Source organism: Dermacentor silvarum, chromosome 10 (assembly GCF_013339745.2).
Source record: "Dermacentor silvarum isolate Dsil-2018 chromosome 10, BIME_Dsil_1.4, whole genome shotgun sequence".
In the NCBI taxonomy this organism is placed as follows: Eukaryota; Metazoa; Arthropoda; class Arachnida; order Ixodida; family Ixodidae; genus Dermacentor; species Dermacentor silvarum.
Window position 1 is genome coordinate 19,200,501 of NC_051163.1, and position 14,055 is coordinate 19,214,555.

The 14,055-nt window shown below is 48.1% G+C and overlaps 1 protein-coding gene across 3 annotated transcripts in view; it reads right to left on the reverse strand.

Moving 5' to 3' along the window:
* LOC119466554 (homeobox protein TGIF2-like) overlaps positions 1 to 14,055 on the reverse strand; it is a 122,146-nt gene that overhangs the window by 45,296 nt on the left and 62,795 nt on the right. The window contains exon 1 of one of the 3 annotated variants that reach the window (XM_049657785.1): positions 8,291 to 8,484. The exons of the other annotated variants lie outside the window; for them this stretch is intronic. The gene's annotated coding sequence lies outside the window, so the exon portion shown is untranslated. Of the gene's footprint in view, positions 1 to 8,290; positions 8,485 to 14,055 lie in introns of those variants that run through there. 3 annotated transcript variants of the gene reach the window in all.

Here is a 14,055-nt window from a genome sequence, read left to right on the forward strand (position 1 = left end):
TTCACAAGAAATTGCCGGAAATCGGCAAGTTAAAAAAGAAATGAACACATAATCTTTTTTTTTTCAATTTGGCGATTTTCAATAGTTTTCGTAAAAGAAAGTGACGGCCTAAACAAGAAAATCATCTTCCTGCCGTCGAGAGTAATTAATTTTTTTGCTTTTAAGAGCAGCAAACCTCATCAAATTGGGTGCAGTGTCGGATGCCGAGCAAAACGATTTCCCCGTTGTCATATGTGCAATATTTGGCTACACGCGTATTGGTGTCACCAAACTCTAAAAAGTTGGTGAAACGGAGTTCAAACTCTTCCGCTAATCTCTCACCCTCTTCCGCCCTCTCCAAGCTAGACCCCATTTAACCCTAATGACCTACGACGCGGTCGTTACTTCGACAGGTGCGCAGACGTGACAGGTGCCGTCCTCCAGGGGGGGGGGGGGGGGGGGGAGCTGTGTGCGACAAAGAAGAGCAGGTGACGGCAGCGACGACGACAAATTGCGTTAGTATTCTTCCAGCCGTGCCACGATGCGCCCAGTTCCATTCGCCCCTTATCTCTGCCGTCTCTGCTTCCCCGCTGACACGAAGTTTCTTTTTCTTTTCCTTTTCTCTTTCTTTCTTTCTTTCTTCGAGAGGCGCGTTCAGGTCATCACGCGGGTATCGCATTGTTGCAATGTGCTAGCTTTTCTTCAAGCCCAAGTGACGGAGAAAGAGAGTCCGTCGTCTTGGAATCGTGCCCGGTACAAGTGGAGCGTTTCCTACGCCGTACACAGCCGGCGATAGCGTCTTCGGGCTTCCGAGAGACGCGGCGTTAGTTTTTAGGCAGTTTTAGAATGACGTTCGGCTCCTTAAGTACTTTAAACGCAGGCCCATTGCGCGGCGCTACGGTGCGCGTTCCTTGAAGGGCTTTAGAAGCAGATCGGGAAGTCAAAGAAAAACGTTAAAGGAGTACCCACGTGACATTTTGCTGCATTTCATTTCGTATTCCTTTTTTCTTTTTTTCGTTAAGGATTTACACCTTGAAGCCCAGTACAAACACTGGACAGCCCCCCGATAGCGCCCTCAATAAATCACTGCAATTAATTTTCTACAAACACGTTTCCTTTCCCAGGAGACGTAGGTGTCGTGACGTCATGGCGTAGAAGGCGGTCACGTGGGAGCAGCTAGGACATTGCGCCGTTCCGGCATTCGTTCCGGCTCGCTCGGGTCGTCTGCTACGCTGCTATACACATTGCGCCCAGCCGAGTACGTCCAAAACTTTGCCAGAAGAGCGTATTCTAGACTACGTCAAATTCCGCCATATTGTCCGATTCTGCAATAGAGGCGTGTTATTGGACCAATCAGTGATGCCATAGTGTCCCTCCAAGCCAATCACAGCTGACAGGATGGCGATTTCGACAATGTACAGGATAGCATCCCCTGACTATTTGGCGCCGTTACACACACACACACACACACACACACACACACACACACACACACACACACACACACACACACACACACACACACACACACACACACACACACACACACACACACACACATATATATATATATATATATATATATATATATATATATCAGATAAGCATAAGAAATAGTTCAAAGAACAGAAGCACGTAGGAAAAAAATACCAGGAGTTTACTGACGTTTCGGCCGGCGTCCGGCCTTCATTAAGAGTGCGATTGCATTGCAAGCACACAGAGCTCAATTTATGTCTCTCTCTCTCTCTCTCTATATATATATATATATATATATATATATATATATATATATATATATATATATATATATATGTAGCGCAGGAGGCAAGTGCATGCAGTGTGGTTTTATGGGCAGAGTCAACGGAAATAAAGCAGCCTTGCTGCTGGCGTGGACTGGCTCTGTGCACGTGCAAATCGCTACCGTACTGCATCCGGGTCCAGGTCCGCCGTATGAGGCCACCCTGATGAACTGTGGTCACGCACGTGGTGCCTGCTACCACCTGTCAGCGGTGCACGCGCAGGGGAAAAACGTCACCGCAAGTCCAGGAGTACCGAAACGATTCACTCGACGTCTCTCGCGAGCCACCACCCGAGGGGACACGCAGGCACACACACACAACGTCGCGTGACGCCGATCGACAACGGTTTTACAGTGTTCCGGTTCGAAAAGAAGCAAGGCATGGCCGAGCGGAGCCTCAAGTGTTTCTCCAAGTTTGAAGCTTATCTCATTCTTCACCAAAAAAATACCATAAGCCGGAACTTATAACCGCGAACTCTCTGGACGATTGTACGCGATTGTGCGACGGGTATGCGATACCATAATTAGAATGCGATGATTATGACGTCTCGACAGCTACGAGCGCGGTGCGTAGTGACTGACGGGCGACCTAGCACGCTCGCACTTAACAAATTGATATATCTACATACAGCCTTTATCTTACAAACTTTCGATTTCGTGCACACTGTGGCCCCTTTCAAAAGCCTTACTGAACTATTGTTGTGTTGGTACTGACTTTATACATGTTGCATTCGATATACTTTCTGTTGAGATGCAATTCATATTTTTTGCAAGGCACGCGCTCTCATACGCTCGACAGGCCTCGAGTTTTCTGTTAGATAGCTCCAAAGTGGGTGAAGTCCTCCTGTAACAAGCTATAAAGATATGTGTGACCAGTTATTGGGATCGAATCTGTCCTTCGGCACAGCATCCCGATGGTCCAATCATTAAGTCACGATCGCACGCATCTTTCTTTCGTGCCAAAGTCGCTCTTTAAAACGTCTGGCGTGTGAGTCACGTGTCAGTTTCTCACATTCTTCCCACGTGACTGCTAGCGCTATGAGACGCTGTGCGAGACTGCACTGTCTTCGGGATCGGCCCATAACTGCCATTAGATGCGCACAAAGTGGATTCAGTTCGCCTATAATGCTATCGCATTAAACGAAAGAGGACACCGAAGCGAAAGGCGGACGCCTGACGAGGAATTCAATTCAATTCAATTCAAACAGCTCGTCGGAGCTGTCAAACGCATAGCGTAGGGTAGCGTTTTCCATACGCTGAAGAGAGATCCCCCCCTCCCCTTCCAGTTGTGGATAGTTCAGCAATCCAACTAATTGATTGCTATTTTATTTTGGTTTTACCTCAACAATAGTTCAACTTTTTGTGTACGAAATGGCTCCCCATCCATAGCCAGGAATACATGTGACCAGTCTATAATCTTTCTTAGTGTGGAACTGTGTTTGGGAATTACACAGACACACATACACACACACACATACGCACACACACACGCACACACACACACACACACGCACGCACGACTGTCTGCCAACATTTCGTGTTCTTTTATTCTAATTTCATTTTTGTCGCCGCAGCGCACGTGCCTGGTGCATTACAAGTTGGTCGGCGTCTTTCCCGGAGAGTCCGGCAATCCCGTCACGTGCGCCGAGTCGTTTCGTGTCAGGGTCACCGGGCTGTTCCGGCCAAGCCAAGTCGTTTCCCGTCGCCCTCCCTCCTCCTCCGGCTGGCCATAACCAGCCACCCCCACGAACCAACCGAGTGTGCGTGCGTGCGTGCGAGCAGGGGACGAAACACTCAAACCCAACGGCGGTGATTAAGGACGCTGGCCGAGAGAAGAGCAAGATGCCGCGGAACACGAAATGAAGGCTGCGCGACTTCCAAATCCGCAAGGGCGCAACCCAAAACACCTCGAGGACAAAAAGAAAAGAAAAGAAAAGAAAAGAAAAAGGACGACGAGTTGCTGCGCCCTCCCTGAAAGAACGAGTGAACAAGCTTCGAAGGAAAGAGAGAGAGAGAGTTACGGAAGATCCCAGCGCGCTCGTTGCAACCAACGTGAAGCGAAGCGCTTTTCGTGAAACGTTTCAATTGAAACGCTACGCAAATAAACACACATGATGCATTCAATTTTATTTTACGTTCGAGTACGCGTATAAGAGTTCGCATTCTTCTCCCGTCAGAGAAGCTTAGTGTCACGTGGCTTCGCAGTCGGTCGTGCCCATGTAACTGTCCGTTTCCTGAGCTGCGTGTTGCAGTTTTGCGGCGTGGCGATTGCGTAAACGCGACCACGTGACCCACCCAACCGGGGTTTACTCTGTCGCCAGTATCGGTGGTATCTTGTACGGCTGGAAACCGACTAAAGACGAGCCAATCCGCGGGAAACTTAGAAGGCATAATTATGCGCTTGAAAGCGTGTATTTGTTGCAATGAGTATATTTATGGTACCGTTTGCTCGAATCACTGCGTAATCCAGTAGAGGAGAAATCCAGTCATCACCGTAACTGTAGGGGTATATAGTTCGGATGACTGTATAGGGTGTCCCAGCGAACGTTAGCCAAGCTGTTTCAACGAAGCAATATATATATATATATATATATATATATATATATATATATTTAAAGGACACGGTGCAAGGTACGATTTTAAGACACACTGTGTTCGGTTCACAGAACCCTGGCAACTGAACACCATAGGTCTTGTAATGGTATCTTGTACCGTTTTTTTTTTTTTTTTTTTTTTTTTTTTTTTCATCTTTCTTGCTCAGCTACGGTTATCTGGGACACACGATATAAGCCGAGACAAGTTCTACGTGTGCTGTCCTGCGTGTATCGTGTATTCCGCAAGTCCGCATAGCAGCAGCAGCAGCCACGTGATCAGCACAGTCCGGAAGCGTTATAAGAAAGAAAGCTTCTTGAAAGTGTCTCGCTGCTGCTTCGAGTCTGCCCCGTTTCCACGTAGCACGCACCGCACCACACACGACGATCCGTCCATTCGCGTCGTCGACGTTCAGGAGTTTCCGAAGGGGTAAGTGGGGGGTTTGAGGCTTGTCAGCGCGTCCGTCAGGCACACCACGCGTCTGCGGAAAAGGGGTCGGGGGGGGGGGGGGGGGGTAGGTAGGGAGGGGGAGGCGACGTTGTCGGGAGTGTGTACGAACGACGGCGAGCTGCGTGAATGGTTGCGTGAGCGTACACACGTACTACGTATGGCAGGCAAGCAAGCACTACAGGCCGTGCGCTCCTTCATAAGGAGGCGGGGGGGGGGGGGGGGGGGGCGCTAGAGGGGGAGGAAATGACGTCGTCGCGTGCGCCGGTACCGTTGGCTGCGTAGTAGCACACAAACGGCCGAGGAAGAGTGATCGAGGCTTGCGAGGAGAGGAGGAAAAGACAGTGGCGGTAAGTGAGGGGAGGGGGGGGGGGGACAGTAGCGTAGCGCTGCTGCCGCCGTTCGCAGTGATTCTTCTTCCCCCCGTTGCGCCGGCGTCGTCGCGTCGCGGCGGGGAGTTGACGCTGGCGCGCTGCGGCGCGCTCGTTAGCGGCGTGACGCGTGTCAGCGCTCCGTCAAGGCAGCGGCGAGCGTCGCTTCGAGGCTTCGGAAGCCATCGAGGACGTCCCGCTCCGAGCCGCGCACGCAGTCAGCCGAGCGTTCAGAAGCGGGCCGCCCCGGCGCTGCGACACGCCGAGTGAAGCTAGGGACTATAGCATGCCGCCATGGGAACGGAACAAGCCATGCACCCGGGGGTGGTGGTGGTTGCGCGTCGCTGACTCGCGCTAATCGCCCCGACGGTGGCAGTGGCGACAGGGCGCATGCGCCGGTAGCTGCGCACGCGAGCGGGCGATGTTTTCGTGAAGAGAACACGGTGATTCGTTAATAATATCGCCGCTGTGCTTAGAGATACCATGTGTCCTTTTAATACTTTGGAGCATGCTCTGGAGCTATCAAGACTGTCAAGTGTGTGGATAGTCCTGTGACACATCGCGCTGCTACTTGTCGATATGGCCAACCAATACCTTTTCTGCATACCCATAAATTGAACATACGCCAGTGAACAGCACTGACACAGAGCTTCTTACAAAAATTACTAGAGAAAACTCTAGCGCTAGTGTCCACGGGAAATACAAGCATGACGGTTCAGCCAGCCTGGGAGTGATGGTTAGTTCACGGATTTGCCTAAACTTCGTCTTTCTGGCTTCAATATGGCTTTGTGACTTTCCCCGACTGATAACGTTCAACAATATATTGCGTTCGCAAATGCGACATTTCGCAGTGATTATGCATGTGCACCGAGTTTAGAAAAATTGAAATTCCTGGAAATTTAGGCCAGCAAAGGCCAGATAAGGCGCAGTAAATATAAAGCCACAAGAGAATGCCTGAAGATACAAGCACGCGAAGATCCGACAAATCCATGTGCTAACCGTGATTCCCACGGAAGCTGAACATTGATGGTGATGATTTATTGGCATCCCCTTTGAAACGGAGCGGTGACAAATGGTCACTATTATAGCCTGCTTGAGTTACTCAGGCATGCTATACATGCTTTTCATTCCAGCATTTCGGATACATTTTTGTAACAATCGCTGTGGCAGACTTTCCCTCTGGTGGTCTTCAGTAGGTAACTAGGCACCTATTATTTTTCTATCAACAATAGCCGTCTCGTTTCTTTAGGCGCTTCGCCTCGTGTCACTCGGGTGTTGCAAGCAATGTCGTCTTCTTGCCATCGCTCGTGCACACTGTTCGTGGTAATGTTATTTTGCAAACAGGGCCTAAAATAACAAGCGCATAATGTGTGCCCGCTGATTCGCCGATCGACACTGCCATCAATTGCAAACGACACTTTTCCGTCTTGCAGCGCGCCGGCCCGCGAAAGTGAAACCCTCTTCGGCAAAGTGCGCTCGCTCTGAGTGTCACTAAATGTGATGCCACATTTAATTTTGTCAGGGAAACAAGGAGACTGCCACGTTAATTTTATCGTTTGATTTTCCTCAACAAGAAACACAAAAATATATTAACTTCAAATTTTAAACTAACATAACATGAAAATTGATATTAACGATTAGTATTCATTTAATTATCTAACTCTTAAACTAGAAAAATCCTATTTAAGTATTCTTCCCTTTGATGCTCACTGCCGCCCGATTCATGGCCGATCCCCCGTAGTGGGTTACGCCGTACACATAGGCAACAAACCAAGCCAGACTAAATTTACCCGCGTATCACTCACTACGCCGGCGTACACCTTTAGTCGCGGTAAGAGGATCCTGCGGCAAATTGCTGGAACCCAACGTCGGATTCGCGCAGCACGCACAAAACGCTTCACGTATGGGAAAGGAAGGCAAGGGGGGGGAGGGGGGGGGGGGGGCAGAGGTAGGCACGGACATCCGGTGTGGGTTTACAAACCCCAGCCAGACTCCGTAAAGGAAACGAACGAGGCGCGAACAAAAACAACAACACCAGATGCGGTTAGGCCCTGTATAGACGGACACCCACTGCGGTGCATTCGCATCGACATGCAGAGACGCGCCGTGTCGGCGTGTTTGCGTTGGGCTTCTCCCCAACGGCGGCTTCGAACCTTCTCTCGAAAACGAAGAATTGATAGGAAGTGAAGCCTACGGGGACGTTAACCCGAAAGATCGTCCGGTTCGCTACCCTACACAGGGGGAAAGGGGGAGGAGAGAATACAGTCTAACCTGGATACATCAAATCTGAAGCGGATCACACAAAAGTTCGATGTCATAAAAAATGTCATAAAAAATTTTCAGGGGGATTTACTGCTGTTCGTTATGCAGAATAATTCGTTATATGTGGGTTTACTATAGAGGCGAGTGAGAGAAAGGTATGGTTATCTGCAAAGCGACCAAGGAGGATCGAGTTGCTCTGTCATGGTGTCACAGTGGAGAGACATGCGTCACAACCTTGCGGTAAACGTGCTCTTCTGTTCCCCTTGCTTATATTTAACAAAGCGCGGTTGTGTGCATTGTAAGCACCAAGGTAACTGAAACGCCAGTGTATTTTGTCGCACACTACCGGCGATGGATTGCCGCATTTCACGAATTCATCGTTGAGAAGAGAAAGACGATGAGGTTCGTGCGTTCGACCGGGCTTCGCAGCCATATTTTTCTTTTCCGGACCGGGGAGGTCGCTAATGAACGTCGCTCTGAGTTTTGAGACTTCGTCAGCTTATTCCGTTCGACATATTTAATAGGGTAAAATGGTGTCATCCTGAGAATTCGTTTCAAGGGGACACGCCATGCCAATTCATCGGTAACAATTCACAAATTGCAATGCCCGCCTAAAGTAATTAGTTAATAATTATCTAGGAACATTTTGTTAGTTAATCGGTTATCCATTTCTATTTCTAGTCCAAGTAACGTCCGCCTCTTCGAGTAATTCAGCTCTAGGAATAGAATTGTGCTGCTTACCACAGGCGGTTTACAATGAAAAATTGCGTACAGTTAAAAAAAAAAAAAAAAGACCACCAGCTACACAATTTCTCCAGCAACAGGCGTTGCGCCGCCTTACCAGGAAGGTACCGCAGATTGTGGCACACCCGGTCATCGGCTCCCTCAGCACGTGGTGGTACGCAAGCTCGACGGAACCAGTGTGGACGGCACGCAGTGACCAGGGCCAGATCTCAACACCGCGGCCCATTCCAGCCTCAGAGCCCAGGACCAGCACAGGGTCCGCGCCGCGGACTCATCTCCGCCGCAATACGAACAACGAGCACTCAACTCCGCGATGACCTATAATAGCGTCAAGCGGACCGCCTATCCCGCCGGGACCTCACGCGAAGCGCGTTGTGACGTCACACATATGCCGCTGTACGCTAGGCACGTGTTGTCGGAAGACCTCCCTGGCGGGCACGCACTACCCACGTATACGCTGCGGCTTAATCTTTGCATTCGGTTAGCCTTGCCCTTTTGCGGCATTTGTTTTTTTTTTTTTTTTGTTGTTGTTTTTTTCTCATTTGGATGTTCGCCACTCGAGAGAGACACGTATCTCTGTGCTGGGCACAGCGTTGGGCTCGACGTCACAGTAAGCGTTTATGCATATAAGGTGAGACGAGCGGGGCAGGCAGGGAGGGGGTATTTTGTACCACCCGCAGTGGCGCAGTATCGTAGACGCAGGGCGTATTGCTTTAAACGCCACGACGCGTGACCTTCGAGATAACCGGCGCTGATAATCTCGGGGGTCACGTAGAATGCGAGTAGAAGTTTGTAAATTGGCATGTGGCGTGCAGGCGGCAAGAACGAACGCCGGTATGGGGTGACTGTTTCGCCGACATGCGCGCTGGCACTGCTCTTAACAGCGGAGTCGCTATGGTCTCAACCCACGTTTTTCTATTATTTTTTTGTCTAAATATAAAATCTAAAAAATCTACAAAATCTGCAATCTAAATCTACAATCTAAAAACGTTGGTCTCAACTGTCGCGGTGCGCAGTTATCTTGCGACAGTCCCAATAGGTGGCGTCCAAATCGGATTGATTATGAGCACTTCGGGTATTTTAACTTGCCCCTAAATGTTCACGAATGCTCTGGCAGCCGCCGCAGCAGGGATTCGAACACGCCACCCGGCGCCCAGTAGCAGAATGCCACTGCCACTGGGCCCGTATACGGCTGTTATTCAATGATTGTAAGAAATCAACCGTACCGCGTATTACAGGCGATATAGACCGTCATACGGGAACGCCGACATCGTTTCCGTGTCTGCACGTACGTAACAAACACCTTTAAATCTGGCTTTCCCGCAATGTGAGTACTTGTGCGGCGAAACCCGCTTTTCCGATTCCCTTGGTTTCGCAGGCGGTACAATAAATATTTTGTCGTGCGTGTAAACAAGTGAGTTCGCGCTGAAACAGCAACCGTCACTACGAAGCAAATACATATAGGCGTTAAATCTGGATTGAAGCAGGTCCTTCTCGATACTGATCAAGGCGCTCGACTGACTGCGCCATGAATATATTGGATCGGCTGCCGACACTGGAAATACCAATAATACTTCACGACGTAACGTGCTGTGCACGCCTAACGTTGGTGATAACTGCAGCAGTGATCCAGTCCAATAGAGTGGCGCAATAAATGGAGCATATCAGAGACACGGCGGGCAGGTTGAACACATGTAAGGCAGAGCTATAGGATGCGAGTCTGAAGGTTTTAAGGACGTAGAAGTCTGAACCTGATGCCCATGCGATACTAATATGAACGTTCACCCATGTTATTATTATTATTATTATTATTATTATTATTATTATTATTATTATTATTATTATTATTATTATTATTATTATTATTATTATGTGCTATTATTTTCTTGGCATTAGTATATATATAACAACAAATTCCAAGAAAAATAATAATCATCAGCCTGTTTTTATGTCCACTGCAGGACGAAGGGCTCTCCCTGCGATCTCCAATTACCCCTGTCTTGCGCTAGCTGATTCCAATTTCCACCTGAAAATTTCCTAACTTCATCACCCCACCTAGTTTTCTGCCGTCCTCGACTGCGCTTCCCTTCTCTTGGCACCCATTCTGTAATTCCAATGGTCCACCGGTTTTCTGCCCTACGCATTACATGGCATTTCTCTATATTACATTACATTATCTTTCTCTAAATGTCAGCTATAGAATATCGGCTGTCGCCCGTTTGTTCTCTGATCCACACCGCTCTCTTCCTGTCTCTTAACGTTAGGCCTACCATTTTCCGTTCCATCGCTCTTTGTGCGGTCCTTAACTTGTTCTCGAGCTTCTTTGTTAACCTACGTTAGCATACGTTAGCACCGGTAGAATGCAACGATCGTACACTTTTCCTTGCAAAGATAGCGGTAAGCCACCAGTCAGGATCTGGTAATGCACGCCGCACGCACTCCAATCTATTTTGATTCTTCTGCAAATTTCTGTAAATAATAATAATAATAATAATAATAATAATAATAATAATAATAATAATAATAATAATAATAATAATAATAATAGCGTTCTCCTCGGCTCTCGGCCGATTGCCTGCAGTGGGTATGCCCCTGCCATCAGTAAAGCAAAACCAAACCACACGCAGGTATGCAAATACCATGCCGAAAAGTACAGGAACGAAATATAGGGCGTGCCTCTGGACACAGTGGCGACGTCCACTGCCCGTACGCTCGTGGCCGCTGTGTATCGATCTTCGGCGGTCAAGCTTCGGCAGACAACGATAAAAAAAAAACGATATTGACCTTTGGAGGCGACCCGCACATACGTCTTCTGAGCACGGCGACCACATGTGTACGCACAATTAAGCGGGACGGACCGAGGTAACTTCGATGGTACACAGGATTGACAGGAGCGTAAAAGGGCAGGGCCAGTTGGTGTAGCATTGTCAACGATAAAGCAGGGGGACGCATTCCGCGACGATCACTTCCGGCGATACTATCGCCTTCGCGTGACGTAGTGTTCGCAGCCAGCCAATCAGCCCATCCGAGTTTGCTCGAGCAGCCAATCAGCGCGCGCCTGACGGCGGTATATACTATATCGCCGAAAGTGATCGTCGCAGAAAACGTCCCCAGGCGTAATACGCGGGACAGAGAAGAAGACTATACAAGACTTGGGAATAATAATAATAAAAAAGAAATGCCGTGGAAAGCTTTCGCTTTGCCGAACATCCACGCATGCGTATACGTCGTCTTTAATCTCCTCTGACTTTTTATTATTATCAGATAGATGACTACCATAGCAGATGTATCAACGCGTAATACTTTCACTATCACGCTTGTACACCGACGGGTCCCATTGCGGATGAATTGCGGCCACCTGGAGTCCGGTCAATCTCTCAACTGATTGGAGATGGATGATTTAGTGGATACCACGAATTTTATCGATTGAATGATCGAGCGATTTATTCATTTATTGGGTTTAATCTCCTTTTCCTACAGTGACGCAAGGGCTATGAGAGGCACCGCGAAGGAAATCTCCTGGATTAACAACGCTGATTTCCTTATCTAAGTACACGATATTTTTTTTTTTATTGCACCCTCGTCGGAATGCAACAACGCGCGTGCGCTTAAATTTAGGCGCACGCTAAAGAACCTTGGGTGGTTAATCCAGAGCCTTCCCGCCGCGGTGTCTTCAATCAATCAATCAATCAATCAATCAATCAATCAATCAATCAATCAATCAATTAATTGATCAATCAATCAATTAATCAAGCAATCAATCAAACAATCAAACAAACAATCAATCAATGAATCAGCAAGAATCTTCTGTTCGAGTGAATACACTCAGACGTTGTTCAATAAACCAACCAACCAAATCGATAAACATCGCGGGAATGTTAAATTCGAGGAAATGCGACGCGTAGGGGCCACCTCGGCAAATCAGTCGGCGTGACTGCAATGCCGCGGCCTCTATTCTCCGCTTAAATTACCATTCCTCATCGGCACACGCGACTTGTGCTCAGCCAACGGTTCCCTGCCTCCGGACGCTTACTGTGACAGCAAGCGCAAGCATGCCAGCGTGACGATTCCGGTATCTTCCGAGTCGCGCATGTATATATACAGCAGCAATGGCAAAGAGGTTGGCGAAAGCCGCGATTAAGAAGAAGAATAGAGAACACAGTGGCAAAGCGGAGAACAAACGACTATAAGATAAAAAAGAAAGGAAAAAGAATGAGCGTCCTCGTCTTTATCTCTCTACTTATTCCCACAACCGTCACGGAGACCGCGAAAGAACAATCAACTCGCTTCTGTATACCGTTATCTTGAAGGCAACAACCACGTTCATCCGGGTTCCGAAACGCCATTTGACAGTCGACGAACGCGGTCTCGAGTCTTAATGCGATTAGCATTCTTTGGGAACCGCCGCCCGCTTTGCCTGATGTATGCTTTCCGCATCTGACCTCTTTCACGTACACATGTGACCCAAGTTGTACACCAGCTTGGGCCACCAGCCGTGTGCTGGCATATGTTGTCTTGCCGAGCAGGCAACAGTGCATCCACTGGGTACGCTCCTGAATAGACGACTTGATGCTGGCTTGCCGTCTGGCCTATAATCTTGGGTCGCTGTGTTGGTGTCCCTGGGTATGTGCCCGAATGGTTGCGCCAAGCTGACGCGAGGGATATGTAGCCTTAAATATATCGAAGCGAAAGCTGATGGAGGACTATTCGACGACGCCATCACCGACGGACGAGAGGCTGCTGCTGCTTCTGCTGCACTTCACGATGCCGTGCCTTCGACTAGTTGGTGGTGAACTAATGGAAACTTCATCTTAAAGTGTGTGCGTACATATGTGCATATAGAGAAAACGCACATATACGACTGTATAAATATAGAGAGAAAATGTATGTACGACAATTAAAAATATCACATCAAGCTCTTTAGTAAAACACTCTTCACTTGTGCGTATCACAACTCTGTTTCGCCACTCGCGCCTTCGTAATCATCGCAATAGTCGTTATAATAATCATCATAACGTATGAAACTTATGTAATCACTAATTGCACAGCGACCATGAGATGGATTGCTAATCGCATTAACGTCGTCAATCTTCTACAAATGATGGATGCACCGCGGCAATTTCTTCTCTCTCTCTTTTCGCGAGACAAGGACGACTGAACTTACACTGAACGCGACGGCAGCGCCGCCACACCTTAGTGATGTGACACTCAACCTGCAACAATTAGGATGAAGGCGGTCCCAATAAAACATGTGGCCATCACTCAGCGCAAACTGAAATAAAAAGGGGAGGGTACAAAAAAAAAAAATGTTCGGTGACCTTGTCACTGCTAAACCTTCTGTTGTCTTGTTTTTCTTTCTTTCTATCTCTCTTTTCCGAGATTCTCGGTTGGCGGGGCACTTCATAGAGTTTCCGACAAAAATAACAGAGGAGACTCACGGCGCTTGTGGTGTCTACTGGAGCTGAAAGCATATGGTAGTTCAGCAAACAGGAGAATGGTGGGTAGCACATGGATGTGGCTAAAGTTCGTCTTCAAATGGCTTTATGATTATTATTATTTGTGACTTTGCGAATAAATCATTTTGATAAAATATTGCGCTGTAAGTGAAACAATTCGCAATGACCATGTATGCACGTGCGCAGAAACTTATCGGCTTCTGGCGTTTAGAACAATATGATTCCTTGGAAACTTAGAAAGACAAATAGTCATAAATTACGCCACGTGGCCTCCTGAAGCCGTTATAAGCTCGAAGGTTATAAACAAATCCATGTTACTATACCCATCATTCGCCCGGCAGCTAAACAATCGCAGCGCCGGAGTTCGGTCTCGTAAATTTTTTTTATAGGACCCCAGTAGGCTAAC